Consider the following 13217-nt stretch of genomic DNA (forward strand, 5'->3'; position numbering starts at 1 on the left):
AGTAAAGAAGCAGGAGGTGGTGAGAAAGGAAGGAAGGAATAACGAAGGGGAAATAAAAAAAAAACAGGGTCACTGGAGGAGCAACTTCACCCAGACGCACCTACATCCATTTATAACTGCGGCATAAATGGATATCGATCGGCGAATATAGTCGATATTACTAATGCCTCTTCATCTCTCTTCATTTTGGCTCTGAACTGCATGCTGCCTCCATGTAGCTGCGGGCTCGAAAGGAGAAACCAGCAGATTCAGTCAGTTCAGGCTGTGGACAGCAGCAGCGTTATTGTTTTCTCTACTGCAGCGTCTATTACCATCACACGTAATTACCTTTTAGCTGCTCTAATGCGATAAAAAGCAACAGACTTGTTCTCCTAAAGATAAAAAACATTTTTTATATATATATTTTTAAAATCCTTTTTATATAACAAAAAGGAGTGTCCCTTTGTCGGTCTGGAGGGGGCATTTCACAGGAATGTCAGCCAAACTCATTAGCCCATCCAAACCCTCAGCATGCTGTGTCATCTTACTCCTCAGCTCTCTCTCGCTTTCTTTCTCTTTTTGTCTTTCTATTTTCTCTCTCCAGGATTAGAGCACGCCTCTGTGCTCTGCTCACTGGCTCGTTGTTTATTTGGCCTCGTCTGGGACCGACTGTCATGGGAGGCTCTCACAGGCTCGTTCGCTGTCGACTCCCCTTCTCTCCATTCCCAGCCTGCCAGTCCTCCCTCCCCACCGACCGCCCGCTTGTCTGGAACAGAGAAGCGTCAACCAGGGACCCGGCACAGTGCGCTATTTCTGGTCGCAGAGAAGCAGGAAATCAATGCAATGAAGTTTTCTTGTATTGTTTTTCTTTTCGAAAGGGCTGCAGGAATGTATGTGCGGCAAGAAAGTTTTAAGAAATACGATGCGAGTTATTTCTGCAAGCAAACACTGATGTACAGGGACAGGGAGGGAAACTGACATCAAGAATTTTAGAAGGTAGATGTGCTACCTATGCTAATTGATAGAGGCGAAAGTATATACAGTATGTTGAGGCTGTTTGTGATGTCATTATACCCTATTTAAATTTACTTAGCTGAAATTATTGCATATTCTAGTGATTTTATGAGTGTTATGAGTCTGAGTTATTTTGTGATTTTTGACCCACTTTCCAAGAAGAAAATTGCTTTTGTAATTCAGAAAATAGTTATAGTTAGCTTGTTAACTATAACTTTAGCTTGATTCTTGTTTGAGGTTTTTTGGAGGGGAGCTGACAGGTGGTGATCTATGGATTAGCAGATTTGCATCTTGCTGGTCAATTGTGTAATTTTCCATCCATGCATTTTGTTTGTTATGATCCGCAGGCGTTTGAATGAACATGAAGCATCAAAATAGGGAAGAAATTAGATTTGAGTGACTTTAAACATTGGACGGTTGCTGCTACCAGATGGGCTTGGTCTGAATATTTCTGAAACTGATAAATTCACACACAACCATCTCTCAGGATTACAGAGAATTATCTTTAAAAATTCATTTAAAAAAAGAGAAAACCTACTAAGAGCAGTAGTTGTGATGGCAGAAAATGAATTGTTGATCACGTCAGAGGAAAACTGACAGACTAAATTGAGATTGTATAAAGGCAGCAGGTGTTCAAATAACCACTCAATACAACTGAGGTATGCAGAATACCAGCTCTGAAAGCACAGCACATCAAACCTTGAAGCAGATGAGCTACAGCAGCAGGATGCCACACACTATTTGGCGTTCCTGTCAGCTAAGAACAGAGAAATAAGGCTGCATTTCACACAGGCTAAACAGTAACGGAGAGAAAAAGAAACGTTGCAGAGTAACAATAAAATTGCTTCAACAATTGGTAACAGATTTGAGATTTATCCATTTAAAAGCAAAATGTGCAACATTTCTCCCCAGCGTGTACGGCTTTCATGAGCCACCGTAGAGTTCAGAGTTCAGGTTGAACGTTTGGGTCATGCAGCAAGAATACAGCTGAACCACTTGGTCTCCTGTTAACTAGAATTGTGGGATTTTCAGAATACCTGGTTTGACTAAAAGTCCAGCTAATCCAAATCTCAAACATCTACATTTTTACGGTCTTAGGACAAACTCCAGTGTGTCTGTTTTTTTTTATTTTTTTATTTTTGGTTAAATCATCAACAAGGTCAATGGATGCCAAAGAGGCTTTTTAAATAATTCTCAAGAACAGACTAAAAGGTTTTAAATAACAGTAATAATGATAATAATATACTTTACTCATAAGCACCTTTCAACAAGAAGCAATAAAAAGATGTAAAAGATTTAAAATTATGCAGAATAAAATGGGATAATGTAACAACAGAGAGTACGCCGTCTTGAACAGGTGGGTTTAGAGTCCGGATCAGAACAGAGGGAGTCAATATTTCGAGTGTCCAGCGGGAGTTTTGGGTTCAGACAGCAGAGCTTTCAGCTGCTCTGCTCCCCATGGAGACAAAGCGAGGAGAGGGGCACAGCGAAAGGGATGGAGGAGACTGAGCTGAGGCCATGTGGATAAGATCTGTCAAAATGATTTTTGAAAAAGAAGTACAGTTTTAAACAGGTAAAACACGATGTTTACCTTTGTTGAGGCTTAACAAAGCCAAACGTAAGAATTGAAACAGATAAAAATCAAAGTAAGGATTTTATAGTCCACTAGTTCCCATTGTCAAACTAATTTGCAGTTTGTATGCAGAGCCGTTCTCTCTCACCGCAGCTCTGGCGGGAGAATCTGCTGACAGTGCAAATTCTGGTCCTGCACTCTACAAAGTTGGACTTTATGGCATAAAGGCAAGAAAAAAGAAAAAAATGAAATGGGTGAAACGAGGACAGAAGATGTCGCATTCGCAGTTTCCCACAAACCACGTAAGGGCAAAATTGCTGAAAAAGGTGTGTTAGTAAGTTGATTTTTGGAGTAACAATATGTGTGAGAAAAAAATAACAATGATCACAATCCCTCTGCTAGAGACTTAAAACAGCTCAGGTGGGCTAAATAAAATACATAGTTAGATTTTTATTTGTTGAAAAAAATTGAAACCTAAGTATAAGCGTATTTCTAAAAGGGGAAGTATTTTCAGGCACAAAGTGCCGTTTTATAGCACAATCAAGAAACTATCTTACAGTCAGCCTAAAAAATATTACGAGGTGTGTGGGTGTACCCTCACAAAATGTGAAAAAGTTCAACGTATTATGGGTGTAAGTATGTCATATAAGTGCAAAATGGCTTCATCAGTAATCACAAAGGAAGAGAGTAAGCTGGTATTGAAATGATGCACTTCAATCGTGGTATTGTGTTGGAAAGTACAGCGATAGCCAATCACGAACAAAGCAGCTGCTTGCAGCAAATGGCAGGAGTCCCAGTCAGAAGAAATTGTAGAACCCAGTCAATTTATCATCTGTCGGAGCGGCTCTCATGCTGGGACTCCTGCATTTCATGTCAATTGTAACATTTGTCTGATATTGGGGGAAACCAACGATGTTGGATTTCTATTGGCACAACAGTGACAGACACAGCCTTCCTGTGGTTAGAGGCATTTTACATTTATCCACTCTGCACGGTCTGTCTGTATTCATGCTTTCATTCTCAGAGGTGAGTCCTGCTTTCTGATAAGCTCTTCACAAAGCTCTGTGGTATTTAGCAGATCTTTCGCTGGAGTCATTCTGTCCCTCGAAATGACCTAACCTAGCAAGGATCCAATGGAAAGCTTGGAAAAGTCACAGTTCAGTCATTTCCAGTGGCTTAAAGCCTGGTGTTGTGAATGTCGGTGCATCACAGAAGTCGGGACGCGACACGACTCGGCTACAAGAGCGAGGAAGAGAAAATTGACCCCAGAAAGTGGGTTTTGAAGATGAAAGGGCTCAACGGAGAACTCTACTACAGCTGAGAGCAGATGGATGAAATATTGATCCTTCTTGTGGATGATTCTGTCAAAGGAAGCATGACTGAAACATCACAGCCACAAATAAAATACTGATACACAAATACTGATGTCTCCTTCCTGAACGAACTTAACAACTTCTATGCTCGTTTTGAGAGAGGGAATACCACAACTGCAACCAAAGCAGCTACCACACCCCAGGCCAACAGCCACTGACTTTCCTCCCCACTGACGTAGGAGCGGCTCTGAGCAGGATTAAATCCCACAAGGCTGCGGGTCCTGATGGCATACCTGGACGTGTCCCCAGAACGTGCTCTGGGGAGCTGGCAGGAGTGCTGACGGACATCTTCAACCTGTCCCTGGCCCTCGCTGTGGTACCGACCTGCTTCAAGTCTACCTCCATTGTCCCAATCCCCAAGAATCCCAACCCAACCAGACTCAATGACTATCGGCCGGTAGCCCTTACCCCCATCATTACCAAGTGCTTGGAGCAGCTGGTCCTAGCACACCTCAGATCCTGTCTCCCCCCCACATTAGACCCCCACCAATTTGCATACAGGCAGAACAGGAGCACAGAGGACGCAGTCTCTATAGCGCTGCACTCTGTCCTTTCTCACCTGGACAGTAAGAACACTTATACCAGACTGCTGTTCTTAGATTTTAGTTCAGCATTCAACACTGTCATCCCATCACAACTCATTACCAAACTCACAGACCTCGGCATCAGTTCACTCATGTGTAACTGGTTACTCGACTTCCTGACCAGTCGACCTCAACATGTCCGGCTGGACAACCACTTCTCATCCACCATCATCATAAACACCGGAGTGCCACAAGGCTGTGTGATGAGTCCCTTCCTCTACTCCCTCTTCACCTACAACTGCAGACCTGTCCATGGCTCTAACGCCATCATCAAGTTTGCAGATGACACCACAGTGATCGGCCTCATCAGAGATAATGACGAGGCCACTTACAAGGAGGAGGTAGACAGTCTGGCTGAGTGGTGCAACAAAAACAACCTGCAGCTGAACACCGAGAAGACCAAGGAGCTTATCGTGGACTTCAGGAGGAACGCTGACCCACATCCACCCATCCACATTAAGGGGACAGTGGTGGAGCGTGTGGACACCTTTAAGTTCCTGGGAGTCCACATATCCGAGGACCTGACTTGGACGACCAGCTGCTCCAAACTCATTAAGAAGGCGCATCAGCGCCTCTTCTTCATGAGGACCCTGAGGAAGAACCACCTGTCCTCAGAGATCCTCACGAACTTCTACCGCTGCACCATTGAGAGTATCCTCACCAACTGTATTACAGCTTGGTACGGGAACTGCTCTGTCTCCGACCGGCAGGCGCTGCAGAGGGTGGTGAAAACTGCCCAGTATATCGCCGGGGCACCGCTCCCTGCCATCAAGGACATCTACAGGAAGCAGTGTTTGAAAAGGGCTGGGAAAATCACAAAGGACTCCACTCACCCAGCACACACACTCTTTTCCCTCCTGCCCACTGGGAGGCGTTACAGAAGCCTACGGACCAGAACCACCAGGCACCGGAACAGCTTCTTTCCCACAGCTGTCACGCTTTTGAACACCTCCTGACATAAAACATAAACTATATGGACTGTACTCCCCTATCCTCTCATACAACAATAACACATGGACTATCCTCACACACACACACATCACGGACTGTTTTCTTCACACACACATACAACCTGTAAATTTTATCTGCCATTATTTATCTTGTATTATATTACATACAGTACATACAGTATATAATCCATTCCCTAACATTCTTGTATATTCTGTATAATCTGTGCATACAGCTCCCATATTTATATTTATATTTATACACAATATCTCTTTGCCCCTTATAGTCCATACATACATAGTCTTGTACATCTGTAAATAAATATTTATATCTCGTAGAGCACTTCTGGATAGATGCAAACTACATCTCGTTGCTTGTACTTGTGACAGTGCAATGACAATAAAGTTGAATTCTATTCTATTCTATTCTAAAAGCAAGAGTTGCACAGTTTTGGTTTTCTGCAATGCCCTCGGAAAACCTCTCGCCTCCAGGGTCTCTACTGTTATGACACTTACCCATTTATCACCTGAAAATGAGGAGATGGGGAAAAAGACAAGCAGAATGAGAGCAACAGGCAAAAATGTTGTCTTCGTCAAACAGAAGATTGACTTCGAGGCTACAGGTTTATGTTTTCAGAAAAGAAAAAATGACAAAATGCCCTCTGAGTTTCCTGGCTGCTGGAGTGTGAGTCAACTCATTAGAGAGCTCCAATCTCAAAATCGGTCTTCTGTATTGCTAGAAGACGTGCACAGAAAACAACAGCATGGGTTTCCTGAAAATGATTTTGTGCTCGACTTGATGAAGACAAGCTGTAAAAGATAAAACGCAGACTCAAAGAAACAACCTCTGTCAACTTCAACTGAGACTTTTAGAGTGTTTTCACACCTGACAGTCAGGTAGAATCGGTTGGATTGGGGACCAAAGTTCTAACATGTGTTGCATGTTCAGATGGTGAGGTTCGTTTTCACACTGCACTGTCTCAAACAATCCAATCCTTTGAAAAACCTGTTTACCCTCCTCGCCTGTGGTGGCGCTGCACCAAAACCTAATGAAGGAAACTGCAAGAAAACGTCTGAAGAAAACTCTTAATGCAACTTTCTTCATCATTCTGAAACAGAAATGGAGTGGCATCAGATTTTATGCCTTTGACCATGAGCCATTTCTCCAGCTAGGTGTAGATCTGCACACTTGTTTTGATTGCATTTACCCAGAATGCCCTGCACTATAGTCCACTTCCTGTTTTTTGAGCAGTCTCTGGTCCGCTTGGTGTTCACATATGTATTCAAACTGTTCCACAGTTCAATTGAACCGAATCAAGTCCCAGATTTTTTAGGAAGACCAAAGTTTGCTTTGTCGGCCCACATTGGAGTTTAATTGCACATAAACATCTCCCCAATGAAATGAACTGTTTAGGCAAACAAACTAGAGTTTGATTAAAGCAGACTGGTAAGAGCTGGTAACATACATTTGTAGATGAAGCTATTAGAAAGTGGCAGGCAGGTTCATGTAGATATTTGTGGTTTGTGTGCCAACCACATTTGTTTGTTTATATTGCCAAAGATTAGGTCTTTTTTTATGTATTACGGCATTCAATGGTCTGGAGCGCTGCGACTTTTTTCAGAACTCCGTGGTTACAGGAACAAAAGAAACTGATGGACTTGCCTGCTTACAGATCAAAGGATTTTCTCTTGTTCTTTATTTTAAGGGACAGATTGGGGAGTGAAAATCTTTGTATTTTCAAACTGATCTTGTGCTCAGGCGGTTTTCACTTTCATCAATAGAGGAACCAACAAAACACGCCAAAGCAAACATCCGTCTTGCGCCATTTAAACTGAGAAGACAGTCATCAAATGAAACAATACCTGAGCGAATACAATTTTGGATGACCTTCCTTTCACTTTCTAGTGTTCACAGCAAAGCAAGCCCTGAATGAAAATAATCACCAGCTTGATTTCTTTTAAGAGATCAGAAATATCTGAAAACCCAAAAACAATCAAAGTAACCATACGATTTCTACAGAAAAACAATGCAGCACAGCTGGACACTGCAGCACCAGGAGGAGCTTTGTGGAAAGAGGCGGGGCTTTGTGAGAACAAGGTGAATGGTCGCCACGAGAGATTCAAGACTTCCTCAAACATGAATGAAAGAATGAAAGCAACACTCCAGCTATGTTTTTGATGAGCAAATAACATAACCTGATATAAAGCTAAAAAAGAGCATATTTTAAATAACCCTGGCCCCTTTGTACATGATAAATGTGCATTAGAAATTTACAGCTCATAATTGGTGCTATGTCCCAAATGTTATTTGAAGAATGAAAAGGAAGCGGTTTGGGAGGCAAAACAGGCGTTGGAGCATGAAGTGAAGCTCCCGTCATGAACAAGATGCTAATAAACCTAGCTGTGAGTTTCACCTCAACTGTGTTTAGATGAAGAATTCTTTCCTGCAGCACTTGGGCTGCTGCCAACATCTGGTGCGAGTTTTATTTCAAAAGATATATGTACTCACCAGCCACTTTAATGGGTGGACCTGTTACATTGCTTGTTAACATTAATAGCAAATCAGGGAAGCAAAAGAAAGCAGCTTAACATCTAATATAGACAAAAAATGACTTACTGAAGTAGAAATCAAGCATCAAGATGGGGTGAAAATGGGATATAAGTGACTCTTATGCAACAATGTTTTTGCTCCTGCACAGTCTTACTGTTATACAAACTACAGAGATTTTTACACAAAACAATCTCATTAGCTTACAGAGAGTGATTTAAAAGAAACTTAAATACGCTCCTATATTTTGCTAAAAAGTTACTTATAAGTTAGTTCTGTCTTATTTGAAGCCAATTAAAATATTTACACTAGAAACCAGACCAAAAATACTTGGTAGTTTTTAGTATTTTTGCAGTGTAATGTTCCTCATGCTCACAATATCTCAAACCAGTGGAGTACATTTTGGATGTAAAGGAACAGGAGACTGACATCATGGACAGACAACAAGTTCACTGCAATTCAGTGATGCTGTCATGTCAATATGGAGCTAAATCTCCCAGGAATGAATCAAACATCGTGTTAAGAACAGCACTAATAAAGTAAAAGTTCTAAAGGTAAAATAGAGTATAATAAGGTGACCTACTGGTGTATATTTGCACACATATCCTCAAAGCTGCATATTTGTTTAAATGTCGACGTTAAGGCATTTCTAAACGCTCAACCCACTTGGCTTTTACCTTGAAACAGCAAATTATTGTGATTTTCCCTTCACTGTAAGATGCTTGCATGGAAATTATGCGATAATTGAAAGGATTGTGCTACCTCCATGCTGTATTTTGTTAGGTGCCAACAGGTTAGGGTGATCATTTCGGGGAGGATGTTGTCTCCTGACTGGATAAACAGCCTCCTCTGACCCCTGACTTCTTGTAGGCATGCTAACACACTCGCGCCATCTGTTCGCCGCTGCCGCCATCAGGTTCCATCATGTTGCCCTCCAGTAAAAAAAGACCCCAGGGAACGACACCGGCTCAGCTGTACGGCAAACCTCACATGAAGTGAATCTGGCAACACTCACATGCATTTATGCCACAAACCTAACAGGCTGTTGTCCGCTTCCTGATGCACTGCAACAAACTGCAGACGCAAGACATGGGCAAATAAGAGGCAAGGCTTCCTCAGCTCTGATAGCTTCAACCCATGTTTTATTTAAACCCGTCTGCCTGAAGCGCAGACGTCCGCAAAACTTAAACTGCTGCGATCCCACTACAAACTATTGACAAACACTCCCCGAAGGATTCTGAATTATTCATCGGGATGTAAAATTTATCAAACGGATTACAAAAATATTACAGCTCGACAAGATGTCAACATTAAAAGAATAGCAAGGGGAAAATGGCCGCAGTTTTGTAACTCGCTCTCTTTAAAGACAGATTTAACGACTAGCAGAGTGAATTTTTAAAGCGTGAACCGTGGGGGAGGAATTTATTTGAACAATCCTGCAGAAAACCATATTAGTCTCCATGGAGAGAGAATGAATAGCAAAGCAGCGTGTAAGTCGTCGTTAAGTGTAACAAGTTGTTGCCACATTGACTGTCACCATGGTAGCTGCTCGCGACCAAGACGGACTAAAGTCAACACAGAATCACTCACAATAAGCATCGCACACGTCACATTGATATACACATGGGTTCTGTAGAGAGTGGTAGAAAATTATACAGCCTTATATAGATGTCTACAATTTTTGGAGATAATTGTTTTCAAGTGCTTGAGACACTTGGAATGAGTTTGTAATGTAACTTTAGAGGAAACTTTTCTTTGTAGAATTGCTTTTATTTCAACTGCTTTTATTACTGGAAGGATTTTGAGCATAAACTAACCATTTAAGGTTATGCCACAACGTCTCAATTAAAGTTGTGTTCCAGTTTTGATTGTTTTTTATGTTTTTGGTAGAAAGTATTGAGATTTTTGGTGTGCTTCAAATCTTTGTAACCCAAGTGTGGCTAAGTAGAAGGTCACAAAATGACTCTCAAGGACTTTTTATTTCTTTTGGAAAGATTAGAATTGTTGGTCTATTTGGTCGACCCTGTATGACCACCCTGACATGCATCGCGTCCTTTTATTATGTTTTGGTCCTCTGTATTTAATATGAATATTGTTTTGAAAATGTAAATCCGTTAAAAAACAGATAAAGGCTTTGTTTTTTTATCCTGTTTGTTTTGTGCAAAAAAAAAGAAAACCCCAATCAAAGATCATTTCGTTAGATAAAAGTATTACGTGCTGCTTTTTAAGATCGCTTAGCCTACTTCATGTTGTCAGACAAGTCCTGTTTAAGTGATTTCTTGATTCTTTGAGGTAGGCAGTTATCTGGAAGAGTTGTGGTTACTGATAATGTAACTTAGGCTACATTCACACACCAGATAAACACAACCCAACATCAGCTTTTTTTTTTTTTTTTGCACATTTGCCACCCATACCCGACTTTTTCCGAACATCCCTATTCTGATCTTTTAATGGCAAAAAATAGTTTTATACCACTTCCATAAGTGATGCTGGTCGTGAGTCTCATTGCGGTCGCAATTAATTAGCAGTATGAAAGACGACCAAGAGAAACTGCATGACCATAGACTTAGGAAGCCAAAACATGAGGTTAATCAGAGGTAATGCTTGATTTACCGTAGTTTGGACAGCTTTTATTTTGCTTATTAAATAAAATTATCATTTAAAAACTGCTTTCTGTATTAATGCCAATTATTTTGGTCTGATATTAAAATCTGCATGGTGATTTGGAAACATCAAGTGAACAGGAAAAGTAAAAACCGATGAAATCAGTAATGTATCTTGACCAAAGAAGTGAGTAAATTTAAGTAAAAAAAGAGAAAGAAAGAAAAAAAAGCAGCAATTAAAATCAAACCTCACACTCTTCGGAGATCATTATCCAGAATAATCAAAGTAAATGGTTCCCTTAAGCAAAAGATTAGCGTTGAAGGCATGACATTATGCAAGTGTTTTTCTTTTTTCTTCTTCTACTTCTTCTCCTCACCACCTCCTTTCTGCTCTCCTCCCCTGAGGTCCTCCAGGCAGCAGCAGCAGCAGCAGCAGTGTTGTTGGGCTTTGATTATCTGTCGTCACTGTGCCATCACACGCCTTTTCTTGCTACATATTCTGAAAAGGCGACTTTTTAATGCACATGCTAACCATTTCACAAAAGAGTATTTGTCGACAAAGGTGCAACTGCAAGCAAGAGATGAAAAAAACCCAGACTAGATGATGATGCAGTGCTGTCTTTAAGAGATGTCACTTCTAATCATGATCATGAACCTTTATCTCTCCACCCCCCCCACTCCCTTCCCTTGCTGCTGATTGTCAAATTAGTGAGGAAATTTTTTTTCTTCCCTTCTTTCAAGCCACTTCAGCAGCTGTGTTTTCAGGAGAAACACAAAACATTCATTTAACAGGAATTAAAACAAGTGCGAGGCTGCCCGCAGAACAACTGCGAGTGAGAAAATGACTTGACTTTAAGGGGGGAGCATGGGCAGAATGCAGATGAGTCTCATGCCTTAATTTTATTTATTTATCTCCCCCCCGCCCCTTTCTATCTCTCCGTGTGCATCTCCGAAACGAGCTGCGGAGCGCACGCCGGGAAGAGGGCCGTGGCGAGCCGCAGAAAATGAAAAATCATTCACGCATTCATCAGAGTTATGCATTCTCGTGTGCTACGTTCCCCTTCTAAAAATAATCAATGTTGGCTTGTTTGGCAGAGCTTTATTGATTAGTCATCTGTACTGAACTGTCAGCTTCCTGTGACGTCGCCGCGGCAAATGTTATTGCCAGTTTGGCAGTTGGCAAGGAGCAGCTAGCCAAGTTAGAATCAATTGCTTTTATTTATCGCAGAGCGGCTCATTTTCCTAAAGGATTAGTTATGTAATGGCGCTATTTTAGGAGAGAGCGCATTATTTTGCATGAAGAAGGAAGTCGGGAGTGAGCAGGGAAGCAGCGTTTGGGATCAGAGGAGGTTGAGTTCAAATACGCTCATCTACCTCAGATGTAAACTTATTCCGCTGTCAAATTGCACATTTCTTGACATGAAGCAGGAAGTGATTTTTTATTTATTTGTTTTGACTGAGCGGCCTGTTTAAATTCTTTCCTTCTCTCAATACTTTTATTTGGCTAAACTATCAATACAGAAAGCCTTAATACTGTGCAATTCCTGATTATTCGTAACTTTACATTTCAATTACTGTCAAATTCTGTATGTGCAGGCTGTGCCAAGATAACAATGGAATTATATTGTCAAAGTGTAACTAATCCAAAATTGTACTTTTATTTTTTCGCTGATGAACTGTCTAAATGTGTTATTTATGGTTACATTTTTATTTTTCTGTGCAAAGTTTGACATTTCTGTGCAACTTTGGTCAGTTTTGATTTGTCTAAAACCATCACATTTGATGTCATATTTAAAATGGTACAGGTTTAAAAACAAGGTATAATGTTTCATCACACAACTGGGTATAAAAATAAATAAAGATAAATAAATATGAACTTACTGGCTGAAAACTGGCAGGTTTTTTTTTTTAGCACAAGGATTGTTTCCAGAAGCAGTAGAGACCCAAACAGAAGTACGATAATGTGCAAAAAGTCAATTTTGCATAATACACCATGTTTCAAATTATTATGCAAGTGATATTTTCTCAGATTTTCCTAAATGGTCAATGCAAATGATGGTCAGTATAATTTTCAAGTCATGTACTATTACAGTATAAATCAAATTTTACTGAACAAAGCTCCTCATGAGAACAGTATTTTTTTCAAAAATAAAAACTCAAAATGTTCCAAATTATTATGCACAGCAGATTTTCTAAACATTTTATGGATTATAAAGAACTGCAAACGGTCATTCTTTGAATGTGCAGCATTAAGTGGTCACATGTACTAAAATCAAAAGCTATTTCAATCAAAAACATCTTAACAGACCAAGTTACATGTTAACATAGGACCTTCTTTGATATCACAGCACAATTCTTGATCCATTGAACTTGTGAGTTTGTGGAGTTTCTGCTTGAATTTCTCTGCAGGATGTCAGAAAACCTTCTCAGAGCTGCTGGTTTGATATGAACTGCATTCCACCCTCAGATCTTCTGCTTGAGGAAACTCCAAAGGTTCTCAATAAGGTTGAGGTCAGAGGAGGATGGTGACCACACCATGAGTTTCTCCCCTTTCATGCCCATAGCAGCCAGTGACACAGTGGTATTCCTTGCAGCA

At 40.7% G+C, this 13217-nt stretch overlaps 1 protein-coding gene across 2 annotated transcripts in view; it reads right to left on the minus strand.

The window, feature by feature from the left end:
* The window catches only part of pitpnm3 (PITPNM family member 3), a 136615-nt gene that overhangs the window by 55938 nt on the left and 67460 nt on the right, over positions 1 to 13217 (minus strand). The gene's annotated exons all lie outside the window — the stretch shown is intronic.

Source organism: Xiphophorus maculatus, chromosome 18 (assembly GCF_002775205.1).
Source record: "Xiphophorus maculatus strain JP 163 A chromosome 18, X_maculatus-5.0-male, whole genome shotgun sequence".
NCBI classification, from domain to species: Eukaryota; Metazoa; Chordata; class Actinopteri; order Cyprinodontiformes; family Poeciliidae; genus Xiphophorus; species Xiphophorus maculatus.